This window comes from Phyllobates terribilis, unplaced genomic scaffold, assembly GCF_046119375.1.
Source record: "Phyllobates terribilis strain yellow unplaced genomic scaffold, ASM4611937v1 Scaffold_4__5_contigs__length_816908805, whole genome shotgun sequence".
Taxonomy (NCBI): Eukaryota; Metazoa; Chordata; class Amphibia; order Anura; family Dendrobatidae; genus Phyllobates; species Phyllobates terribilis.
This window is the reverse complement of record NW_027362764.1, coordinates 477,829,246-477,842,651: the sequence shown is the minus strand read 5'-3', so window position 1 is coordinate 477,842,651 and position 13,406 is coordinate 477,829,246. Positions and strand designations below refer to the sequence as shown.

Here is a 13,406-nt window from a genome sequence, read left to right as displayed (position 1 = left end):
TATAGGAGACTTACTCAGTAAACACAGACTTCCAGTGGAATCTAAAAATTGGTTGCAGAAAAACATTTCCTCTGGGAATTTTAGATGCGGTTCTTGTTCTTTTTGTAATCTGCACCTCACGACTAATCCCTTGTGTATTGGCCCGATTACACATTTTGTTAAGGATTTCATTACCTGTAGGTCCAAGAATATTGTTTATGTAATTTTTTTGTCCTTGTAATTTTTTTTACATAGGGAAGACTATACGTTCTTTATTAGGATCAGGGAGCATTTACATTCCCTAGAAACCCAAAAGGGCTCTAAAAGATTTATTAAGCATGTTACTGAATTTCATAATGCTAACCCTAAATCATTGAGATTTGCTGGCTTAGAACAGCTTCATTTTCCCAGTAGAGACGGCAATCTGAATAAGCAGCTGCTTCAAATCGAAACTAAACGGATCATTCACCTGAATGCTAATGTTCCATTGGGCTTAAATGATCGTCTGGATTTTTCTATGTTTTTATGATTCTGTTCTGATTTGTGTTTTTTTATTTTTGTGATCATGTGTTCTTGTTTAATTTGCATATAAAGGATGTGATGTCATGTTTTGTGTGTAACACAGACCTGTAGAAGCGTCTTCACGCGAAACAGCTGTTGTCTGCTTTTTTCTTCCCCGCTCTCCCTGCTTGCCGGACTTTTTATTCTTATGGAATAAAGATACTGCTTTTAAGGACTGGTGAGTGCAGCTCATTTTTCTTTCTTATGGTTATTTTGGACTGTTTAAACTTTTTTATGAGCTTTTGTACCTGAAATGTTACCAAGTCCTATTTAGGTGTCTGCTGTACATGTTCAGCTTTGCACTGACTACTGAAGCTGCTTGCAGGTGGTGCAGGTTTTTCACTTTCCTTGCTGTAAGAATTATCATTATTACACCTACTATATATTGGGATAGGATCTTGGAGATGGGAATACCCCTTTAAGGATACTGTAATTTTTGTCCAGGCCATTAGCTATTATTATTATTATTTATTTTTATTGATTCCATGGTGCTACACATGTGGCAAGGGGTATACATACAAAATATTGATATAAATTACAATTACCAAACTAACAATGACAGACTGAAACAGAGGGCGAGAGGGCCATACCCTTGTGGGTTTACAGTCTACAGTTCATTAGATTTTATTTTTCTATTGAACCATAATTCAGAAGCAATGTCTGATTTTCATTAGTTGATATTCAGTACATTTAAATTGAAAATAATTTTTGTCAGTTTCAAGTTATTTCTGTGACCGTTCTGGGATTTCTTACTTTACTAGAATGGTACCAACAATTTTATCCACGTCTGTAATCTCACCGAGAGAATGCTTTCGAAGCAAGAACAATCCAGTATTTCCTCATGACAGGATATAAATGTTCCAATGGCAGATAACCTGAGAGGGGAATGTCCGTGTGCCTGGGAGTGATTTGCTACAGACACAAATATCTGGAGTCCTCACAGCACTTTCCAGTGATTTGCAAGTGGCTAAATCAAACCGCACTACTGCCGATGTAATATCGTGTAAAAGGTAAGTCTACATATTTGTTTTAACCATCTGTCAGCATTAATAAAGGAAACCAACAGCGCAACCTTCAGAGCTTATCAAAAATATATTTTTCGCTTCATAGAACAACAGTTAATTGATATCAGAGTAATGGCTATTTAAGCTTACTGACTATATTTATATTTTCAGGGCTTAATTTTGATATAGTGTTGGCAACAACTGAAGTTTTTCTCTAAAACCCCAGTATATAGAAGCTTCATTTATAAGAGGTAAGGTGTATAATAGTGTGAAATCTGCTAGGCAGCTACATGCTAATGAAGAATAATAGTTAAACATATCAAAATGAAATATATTTATAGTTATATGAGCTGCAAGTGCACAAATGTATATTTTAAAAATCATGATTTCTACAGTCATGGCCAAAAGTTTTGAGAATGACACCAAAATTATATTTTCACATGATCTGCTGGCCTCTGGTTTTTATTAGTGTTTGTCTGATGTTTATATCACATACAGAAATATAATTGCAATCATATTATGAGTACCAATAGGTTATATTGACAGTTAGAATGAGTTAATGCAGCAAGTCAATATTTGCAGTGTTGCCCCTTCTTCTTCAAGACCTCTGTAATTCTCCCTGGCATGCTCTCAATCAACTTTTGGACAAAATCCTGACTGTTAGCAGTCCATTCTTGCATAATCAATGCTTGCATTTTGCCAGAATTTGTTGGTTTTTGTTTGTCCACCCGTCTCTTGATGATTGACCACAAGTTCTCAATGGGATTAAGATCTGGGGAGTTTCCAGGCCATGGACCCAAAATCTCTATGTTTTGTTCCATGAGCCATTTTGTTATCACCTTTGCTTTATGGCAAGGTGCTCCATCATGCTGGAAAAGGCATTTTTGGGCGCCAAACTGCTCTTGGACGGTTGGGAGAAGTTGCTCTTGGAGGACATTCTGGTACCATTCTTTATTCATGGCTGTGTTTTTAGGCAAGACTGTGAGTGAGCCGATTCCTTTGGCTGAGAAGCAACCCCACACATGAATGGTTTCAGGATGCTTTACAGTTGGCATGAGACAAGACTGGTGGTAGCGCTCACCTCTTCTTCTCCGAATAAGCTGTTTTCCAGATGTCCCAAACAATCGAAAAGGGGATTCATCAGAGAAAATGACTTTGCCCCAGTCCTCAGCAGTCCACTCCCTGTACCTTTTGCAGAATATCAGTAGGTCCCTGATGTTTTTTCTGGAGAGAAGTGGCTTCTTTGCTGCCCTCCTTGAAACCAGCCCTTGCTCAAAGAGTCTCCGCCTCACAGTGCATGCAGAAGCACTCACACCAGCCTGCTGCCATTTCTGAGCAAGCTCGGCACTGCTGGTAGTCCGATCCCGCAGCTGAAACAGTTTTAAGATACGGTCCTGGCGCTTGCTGGTCTTTCTTGGGTGCCCTGGAGCTTTTTTGACAACAATGGAAGCTCTCTCCTTGAAGTTCTTGATGATGCGATAGATTGTTGACTGAGGTGTAATCTTTGTAGCTGCGATACTCTTCCCTGTTAGGCCATTTTTGTGCAGTGCAATGATGGCTGCACGTGTTTCTTTAGAGATAACCATGGTTAACTGAAGAGAAACAATGATACCAAGAACCAGCCTCCTTTTAAAGTGTCTAGTGATGTCATTCTTACTTAATCATGACTGATTGATCGCCAGCCCTGTCCTCATCAACACCCACACCTGTGTTAATGGATCAATCACTAAAACGATGTTAGCTGCTCCTTTTAAGGCAGGACTGCAATGATGTTGAAATGTGTTTTGGGGGTTAAAGTTCATTTTCTGGGCAAATATTGACTTTGCAAGTACAGTAATTGCTGTTAAGCTGACCACTCTTTGACATTCAGGAGTATATGCAAATTGCCAATACAAAAAATGAAGCAGTAAACTTTGGAAAAATTACTATTTGTCTCATTCTCAATACTTTTGGCCATGACTGTATATGACCAAAAAATACATATAAAACAGCATGAACTAAAAAGGCTATGTCAGCTTAAATATTTACATACCAAAACGTAACTGGTCAAAATTAGATTTGCAATTAATTTAAATATTTCAGAATTAGTGGTAAACTGAGGAATGGACAAGACGCTAACATAGTACAGTGTATTGTTACGCAATTACCTTTTTGGTCATTATAGTCATTAAATGATCAATGCCTTTTCAACTATCTTTTACATGCATCAATAATATATGCGCATATAAAAAATAATATCTGATCAATATATATATAAACATATACATATATATATATATATACATACACAGTGCATTGTGAAAGTATTTGGCCCCCTTGAACTTTTCTACCTTTTGCCACATTTCTGGCTTCTAACATAAAGATATAAAATTCTAATTTTTGGGGGAAGAATCAACAACAAGTGGGACACAATCGTGAAGTGGAATGAAATTTATTGGATATTTTAAACTTTTTTAACAAATTAAAAACTGAAAAGTGGGGCGTGCAATATTATTCGGCCCCTTTACTTTCAGTGCAGCAAACTCACTCCAGAAGTTCAGTGAGGATCTCTGAATTCTCCAATGTTGTCCTAAATGACTGGTAATGATAAATAGAATCCACCTGTGTGTAATCAGGTCTCGGTATAAATGCACCTGCTCTGTGATAGTCTCAGGGTCCTGTTTCAAGTGCAGAGAGCATCATGAAGACCAAGGAACACACCAGGCAGGTCTGAGATACTGTTGTGGCGAAGTTTAAAGCCGAATTTGGATACAAAAAGATTTCCCAAGTTTTAAACATCTCAAGGAGCACTGTGCAAGCGATCATATTGAAATGGAAGGAGTATCAGACCACTGCACATCTACCAAGACCTGGCCGTCCCTCTAAACTTTCATCTCGAACAAGGAGAAGACTGAACAGAGATGCAGCCAAAAGGCGCATGATCACTCTGGATGAACTGCAGAGATCTACAGCTGTCCATAGGACAACAATCAGTGGTACACTGCACAAATCTGGCCTTTATGGAAGAGTGGCAAGAAGAAAGCCATTTCTCAAAGATATCCATAAAAAGCCTCATTTGAAGTTTGCCACAAGCCACCTGGGAGACACACCAAAACATGTGGAATAAGGTGCTCTGGTCAGATGAAACCAAAATCGAACTTTTTGGCCACAATGCAAAACGATATGTTTGGCGTAAAAGCAACACAGCTCATCACCCTCAAAACACCATCCCCACTGTCAAACATGGTGGTGGCAGCATCATGGTTTGGTCCTGCTTTTCTTCAGCTTTCTTCAGCAGGGACAGGGAAGATGGTTAAAATTGATGGGAAGATGGATGGAGCCAAATACAGGACCAGTCTGGAAGAAAATCTGTTGGAGTCTGCAAAAGACCTGAGACTGGGACGGAAATTTATCTTCCAACAAGACAATGATCCCAAACATAAAGCAAAATCTACAGTGGAATGGTTCAAAAATAAACGTATCCAGGTGTTAGAATGGCCAAGTCAAAGTCCAGACCTGAATCCAATCGAGAATCTGTGGAAAGAGCTGAAAACTGCTGTTCACAAACGCCCTCCATCCAACCTCAAAGAGCTTGAGCTGTATTGCAAGGAAGAATGGGCAAGAATTTTAGCCTCTCGATGTGCAAAACTGATAGAGACATACCCCAAGCAACTTGCAGCGGTAATAGCAGCAAAAGGTGGTGCAACAAAGTATTAACTCAAGGGTGCCGAATAATATTGCACGCCCCACTTTTCAGTTTTTAATTTGTTAAAAAAGTTTAAAATATCCAATAAATTTCGTTCCACTTCATGATTGTGTCCCATTTGTTGTTGGTTCTTCCCCCCAAAATTTGAATTTTATATCTTTATGTTTGAAGCCAGAAATGTGGCAAAAGGTAGAAAAGTTCAAGGGGGCCAAATACTTTCACAATGCACTGTATATACATATATATGTATTGATCTGATCGGAGAAATAGGCTTTCTTTTCCACTTATAAGCCACTTCTCATTTCTCTCAGCCCCATCCTGAACTCATCATTCACTTTGAAATACCGCTAAAATTTGTCTTTCTCCAGATAAGATGGACTTCCAATTCACTGTGGAATAAGGTTTCCTCTTCACCCCCTTCAATATTATAGTCTAAGGGAGAGGGAGGAAAAGGAAGCTGCAGAGTCAGAGAAATAGGTAGAGAAAGACATACTGGTGGTGATACTTTCTGCTTTTATCTCACAATCGTGCTGGATTCCCAGTTACATTGCTCAGTACTGCTGTATAGTATCCTCCATGCTGCTCATGTCTCTGCGTACTGTATGAGAGATATCATAGCAGCTTGCCTCCATCCACTAGATTTGAGACAACGGAAAAAATAAACAGGGAACTTGCAGAGGGGGAAATCTGGTGAAAATGGCATACAAAAGTTATTTAATGGTCACTTTCTTGGTGGCTTACTGAGACTAAGCCAGTCAATCAGATTAATGTCACCAATTAACCAGATTGAGTGAAATGATATTAATAATCCCTATGTTGAAAAGATAATTTACAAAAAGACTCTAAACAGTTAGAAATTCTGTCAACATATGTTTTCACTGTACAGACTTAAAGGGAACCTGTCAGCAGAAGTATTTAGACTCTTTGCTCAGACACTCATATTTAAGTCACATGCTGTCTATTTCCTTGTGATCCTCCTTGAGATGGTTGTACTCCTTCATTCAGCTGTTTTAATTAAACTGATAGGACTTGATTTGGAAAGGCACACACCTGTCTATATAACACCTCACAGCTCACAGTGCATGTCAGACCAAATGAGAATCATGAGCTCAAAGGAACTGCCCGAGGAGCTCAGAGACAGAATTGTGGCAAGGCACAGATCTGGCCAAGGTTACAAATGAATTTCTGCATTATTCAAGGTTCCTAAGAGCACAGTGGAATCCATAATCCTTAGATGGAAGAAGTTTGGGACCACCAGAAGTCTTCCTAGACCTGACCATCCAGCCAAACTGAGCAATCGTGGGAGAAGAGCCTTAGTGAGAGAGGTAAAGAAGAACCCCAAGATCACTGTGGCTGAGCTCCAGAGACGCAGTAGGGAGATGGGAGAAAGTTCCACAAAGTCAACTATCACTGCAGCCCTCCACCAGTTGGGCCTTTATGGCAGAGTGGCCTGATGGAAGCCTCTCCTCAGTGCAAGACATATGAAAGCCCGCATAGAGTTTGCTCAAAAACACATGAAGGACTCACAGACTATGAGAAATAAGATTCTCTGGTCTGATGAGACGAAGATAGAACTTTTTGGTGATAATTCTAAGTGGTATGTGTGGAGAAAACCAGGCACTGCTCATTACCTGCCCAATACAATCCCAACAGTGAAACATGGTGGTGGCAGCATCATGCTATGGGGGTGTTTTTCAGCGGCAGGGACAGGATGACTGGTTGCAATTGAAGGAAACATGAATGCAGCCAAGTACAGAGATATCCTGGATGAAAACCTCTTCCAGAGTGCTCTGGACCTCAGACTTGGCACAAGGTTCACCTTCCAACAAGACAATGACCCCAAGCACACAGCTAAAATAACAAAAGAGTGGCGTCAGAACAACTCTGTAACCATTCTTGACTAGCCCAGCCAGAGCCCTGACCTAAATCCAACTGAGTATCTCTGGAGAGACCTGAAAATGGCTGTCCACCAACGTTCACCATCCAACCTAACGGAAGTAGAGAGGATCTGCAAGGAAGAATGGCAGAGGATTCCCAAATCCAGGTGTGAAAAACTTGTTGCATCATTCCCAAAAAGACTCATGGCTGTACTAGCTCAAAAGGGTGCTTCTACTCAATACTGAGCAAAGGGTGTGAATACTTATGACCATGTGATATTTCAGTTTTTCTTTTTTAATAAATTTGCAAAAATTTCTACATTTCTGTTTTATTTCAGTCAAGATGGGGTGCAGAGTGTACTTTAATGAGAAAAAAATAAACTTTTTATAATTTACCAAATGGCTGCAATGAAACAAAGAGTGAAACGTTTAAAAGGATCTGAATACTTTCCATACCTAATGTATACAGTTGAAACCAAAAGTTTACAATGAAATGTATGTAAACTTTTGACTTTGCAGTAAGTAATAAAAATGCTTTAAAACATTCTTTCTCTCATTATTCTGGCTTTTGGCAACTATTAAAAATGATGGTAATCCTAATTGACCTAACACGGGAAAGGTTTGTTCTGATTTCATGTCAGATATTGAGAAAAACATGCATATGTGTCTTCTTACATACGGTATGCAAACTTCTGGTTTCAGCTGTGTATATATATATATATGTATATATCTGTATATATCTATATATGTATCTATATATCTTGTAAGGCAGCGCTAGTCATCATATTGGTGGATACTCGCTGCACCGGGTCAATTAAAGCACACCAGCCACGTTTTTCCAGTTTTCACACTCCAGCAGTTTATTATACATCATAACTGCTATAACCGAGTCCAACTCAGTGGCTCACCGACATATTACATATAATGTCCAGGAGCCTTTCCAGTGGCAGCTATGCCCACTTGGCTCCAGTTACAGCCTTCAGCAAAGTAACTATAACAATATCCATATAACGTACCGCTTTTACCTTTTGCCGGTCTTAACGGTTTCGTTCTGCCACCGCTGTGGCTTTTAGGCTTCCCAGGTGGGAGTCTCCAGCCCTCGTACCTTCGAAGGCTACTGGTATATCTTCACACATAACATCCAGCCTCTACCATTCAGGACTCTTGTCTTTCAAGCCTCTGTCCTCCAAGGCCACTGGCATCGCTTAATCTAAGGATCCAGCCTCGACCTTTCAGGCTTTACCAGGCTTCACACTAACGGTGTCCCACACGGGAACAGGCCTCATGCCTTACACACCTGTCTCAAAACTACAAGGGTTTTTGTATATCCTGTAGTACACACACACAGGACCTGTGCTGATGTCACAGTCATGTGACCAGTCACCTGTGGGGGAGGTACATGGTCAGCAAGAACATATCCTGGACCATTACCGTAATGCCGCAAGTCGCTGTATTACTTATCCCCCCCCCCTGTTCAAACTTGTGGGGTTGAACACATAGTATACACAATTACCTCATAACCCACAGTTCACACCGAGACCATGTACTTGACAATTGCGCTGTTCAGCGCCTGGAACATTAGTCAACGACATTAGCCCATTCCTTAGGGACCTACCATCTGTCATTGTCACTGACTTCGTCAAGTCACATTTCTGGGTCGTAACTTTGTCAGACCTCCCCTGCTCCCAGCGGTCAGTCGTAACCTTGTCAGACTCACATGCCCTGGTATCTAAGGTCCTCTATTGGGTCGTTTGTATAGGCCACTCAGACCTGAGCTACTGGAGGTCTCACTACCTCTAACCCCACGCCCACTACTCTCAGGACATCTTGAAAGGTCCCTAACCTCAGCTGTAGCTGTTTTGTTATTTAGGGGGCCCTTTCTCTGTCTGGTCTCACAATTTCTAGATGGCTGCCACTTTCTACCGCTCAGGCAATTCTGTCTCTCCACTCGCAGTCTAGCGATATTCAACTGTTCTACCTCTCGCACGTAGGTCACTCGGTACTCCATCAGCATACGTATATAGGCAAGACTTTCTTCTGTTCCTACAGCAGAGAATGACACCATGCCGTCTTCATCTGGTATCCAGTCCTGTCGATCACGTGGACTGCTTACTCTCATTACACCAGACTTCTTTACCATCATCTGCATGGCTCGGCCATTTCTCCCAATGAGCTTTCTCACCAGAACATGAGGCACCCGGATGACCTCTTCCCGCAGACTGTGAGCTTTTCTCATAAGCTCCAGTTGTCTAACGGCTTGTTCCGTCTTCAACCGGAGAAACCGCTTTGTGCGAATACATCGCCAGTGCATGTCACTTAGGATAACCACCCTCTTCACTGTAACTTCGGTTGTGGACAGTAGTGTTGAGCCCCCCCGTAGTGTTCGGGTTCGGTTCGGTTCGTCGAACACCGGGATGTTCGAGGAACTGTTCGTCGAACTGTTCGCCGAACACCTTAGAACACCGTCGAACACCGTTAAAACCAATGGCAGGCAAACAAAAACACATAGAAACACATAGAAAACACCTTCAAAGGTGTCCAAAAGCTGACAAACTGCTCAGAAGACGCTTTCTTTAAAAAAGCCGGCCGGCAATTCAGCAGCGGCATACACCGGTACCCGACAATTTAGACAAGAAGGAATAGAGCCTCACACATAGATTAGATAGATAGAAACATGTCAGTCACATATATATGAAGTACAGTGACAGTGTTGCTTACTGTACTTGTCATTTAGTGTAAAGGATTTATTAAAAAATATAATCGTGTTTTCATGCACTGTCTCTTTAAAAAAGCCGGCCGGCAATTCAGCATCTGTACCCGACAATTTATAACAGACAGAATAGAGCTTCACACATAGATTAGATAGATAGAAACATGTCAGTCACATATATATGAAGTACAGTGACAATGTTGCTTACTGTACTTGTCATTTAGTGTAAAGGATTTATTAAAAAAAATAATAGTGTTTTCATGCACCGTCTCTTTAAGAAAGCCGGCCGGCAATTCAGCATCTGTACCCGACAATTTATAACAGACAGAATAGAGCTTCACACATAGATTAGATAGATAGAAACATGTCAGTCACATATATATGAAGTACAGTGATAGTGTTGGTTACTGTACTTGTCATTTAGTATTAAAATAAAGGATTTATTATTAAAAAAAATTGGCGTGGGGTTCCCCTTAATTTTAGTCTCTAGCGGAGGTTAAGCAGACAGCTGGGGCAGATATTTGAAGCCTGGGAAGGGGGTAATACCCACGGAGCTTCCCAGGCTACTAATATGAGCCCCCAGCTGAATACATAGCATTTACTAGCTATTAAAATGGGGGACCCCCCCAAAAAAATGACGTGGGGTCCCCCCTAATTTAATAGCTAGCAAAGGCTAGGCAGACAGCTGGGGGCTGATATTAATAGCCCAGGAAGGGAGCCATGAATATTGGCCCCCTCCCAGGCTAGAAACACCAGCCGTCAGCCGCCCCAGAAATGGCGCATTCATAGGATGCGCCAATTCTGGCACTTAGCCTCGCTCTTCCACGCTGCCCTGTAGCGGTGGCAGGGGGTAATAGGGCTGGGGTTGATGTCAGCTTATAATGCCAGCTGACATCAAGCCCAGGTTAGTAATAGAGAGGCGTCTATAAGACACCCCCATTACTAACCCCATAGTCAAAGTTAAAAGAAAACACAAACACCCAGAATAAAGTCCTTTAATTGAAATAAAGACACAATCCTTTATTGTTCTAAATTAAACCATACTTACCATCACGCCCATTCCAGCTGAAGCCAACGATCTCCTGCAATAAAAGAAAAATAATAAAGCAACATCATACTTACCTTTCCATGGTTCCCACGACAGCTTCAGCTCTGCTACATCGAGATGACAGGCTGGACCGCAGCAGAACGCTGCCATCCAGCCTGTCATCCCGCAGACACTGAGAAGCGCAGGCATGCTTGCGCTCTGCAGTGTCTGGCTGTGACGGCATAAAGATGAGACGAGTTCATGTCCAATGAACTCGGCGCACCTCATGCACGTCACTGACAGCGTGGGAAAATTCTCACGCTGAAGCGCTGAGTGCAGGAGAATTCTCCCATGCTGTCAGTGACGTGCATAAGGTGAGCTCATGTCCAATGAACTCAGCTCACCTCCTGCACGTCACTGACAGCGTGGGAGAATTCTCCTGCACTCAGCGCTTCAGCGTGAGAATTCTCCCACGCTGAAGCGCTGAGTGCAGGAGAATTTTCCCATGCTGTCAGTGACGTGCATAAGGTGAGCTCATGTCCAATGAACTCAGCTCACCTCCTGCACGTCACTGACAGCGTGGGAGAATTCTCCTGCACTCAGCGCTTCAGTGTGAGAATTCTCCCACGCTGAAGCGCTGAGTGCAGGAGAATTTTCCCACGCTGTCAGTGACGTGCATGAGGTGAGCCGAGTTCATTGGACATGAACTCGGCTCATCTGGATGCCCTCACAGAGAGACACTGTGGAGCGCAAGCAAGCCTGCGCTTCTCAGTGTCTGCGGGATGACAGGCTGGATGGCAGCGTTCTGCTGCGGTCCAGCCTGTCATCTCGATGTAGCAGAGCTGAAGCTGTCATGGGAACCATGGAAAGGTAAGGATGATGTTGCTTTATTATTTTTCTTTTATTTCAGGAGATCGTTGGCATCAGCTGGAATGGGCGTGACGGTAAGTATGGTTTAATTTAGAACAATAAAGAATTGTGTGTTTATTTCAATTAAAGGACTTTTTTCTGGGTGTTGTGTTTTTTTTAAATACTTTACTAGAAATTCATGGTGGTCATGTCTAATATTGGCGTGACCCCATGAATTTTGGGCTTAGGGCCAGCTGATAATGCCAAGCTGGCCCTAACCCCTTTATTACCCAGTGAGCCACCGCATCAGGGCCCTGGATGAGTTGGGTACAGCGCCAGAAGATGGCGTTTCTATGAACGCGCCATTTTCCGGGGTGGCTGCGGACTGCAATTTGCAGCGGGGGTGGCCCAGAAAGTTTGGGCCTCCCTGCGCTGCGGATTCCAGCCCCTAGCTGCCTAGTTGTACCTGGCTGGACACAAAAACAGGGCGAAGCCCCACGTCAATTTTCTTTAAATTATTTCATGAAATAATTAAGAAAAAAAGGGCTTCCCTATATTGTTGTGTCCGGCCAGGTACAAATAGGCAGCTGGTGGTTGGGGGCAGCCCGTTCCTGCCTGCTGCACCTGACTGGACACAAATATAGTGCGAAGCCCCACGTCAATTTTTTTTAAATTATTTCATGAATTTCCTGAAATAATTTAAAAACATTGAAGTGGGGCTTCGCACTATATTTGTGTCCAGCCAGGTACAGCAGGCAGGAATGGGCTGCCCCCAACCACCAGCTGCCTATTTGTACCTGGCCGGACACAACAATATAGGGAAGGCCTTTTTTTCTTAATTATTTCATGAATTTCCTGAAATAATTAAAAAAAATTGAAGTGGGGCTTCGCACTATATTTGTGTCCAGCCAGGTACAGCAGGCAGGAACGGGCTGCCCCCAACCACCAGCTGACTATTTGTACCTGGCCGGACACAACAATATAGGGAAGGCCTTTTTTTCTTAATTATTTCATGAATTTCATGAAATAATTAAAAAAAAAATACGTGGGGCTTCGCCCTATTTTTGTGTCCAGCCAGGTACAACTAGGCAGCTGGGGGCTGGAATCTGCAGCGCAGGGAGGCCCAAGCTTTCTGGGCCCCCCCCCGCTGCAAATTGCAGTCCGCAGCCACCCCGGAAAATGGCGCGTTCATAGAAGCGCCATCTTCTGGCGCTGTACCCAACTCATCCAGGGCCCTGGTGCGGTGGCTCACTGGGTAATAAAGGGGTTAGGGCCAGCTTGGTATTATCAGCTGGCCCCAAGCCCAAAATTCATGGGGTCACGCCAGTATTAGACATGACCGCCATGAATTTCTAGTAAAGTATTTAAAAAAAACACAACACCCAGAATAAAGTCCTTTAATTGAAATAAACACACAATTCTTTATTGTTCTAAATTAAACTATACTTACCATCACGCCCATTCCAGCTGAAGCCAACGATCTCCTGCAATAAAAGAAAAATAATAAACCAACCTCATCCTTACCTTTCCATGGTTCCCACGACGGCTCCAGCTCTGCTACATCGAGATGACAGGCTGGACCGCAGCAGAACGCTGCCATCCAGCCTGTCATCCCGCAGACACTGAGAAGAGGAGGCATGCTTGCGCTCCTCAGTGTCTCGCTGTGACGGCATCCAGATGAGCCGAGGTCATGTCCAATGAACTCGGCTCACCT

General features: G+C 42.6%; 1 protein-coding gene across 2 annotated transcripts in view; it reads left to right on the top strand.

Moving 5' to 3' along the window:
• Positions 1-1,417: 1,417 nt before the first annotated feature.
• Positions 1,418-13,406, top strand: part of LOC141264375 (mas-related G-protein coupled receptor member H-like) — a 52,422-nt gene continuing 40,433 nt past the window's right edge. For both annotated transcript variants that reach the window (XR_012319914.1, XM_073676661.1), the window contains exons 1-2: positions 1,418-1,550; positions 1,716-1,795. The gene's annotated coding sequence lies outside the window, so the exon portion shown is untranslated. The remainder of the gene's footprint in view (positions 1,551-1,715; positions 1,796-13,406) is intronic.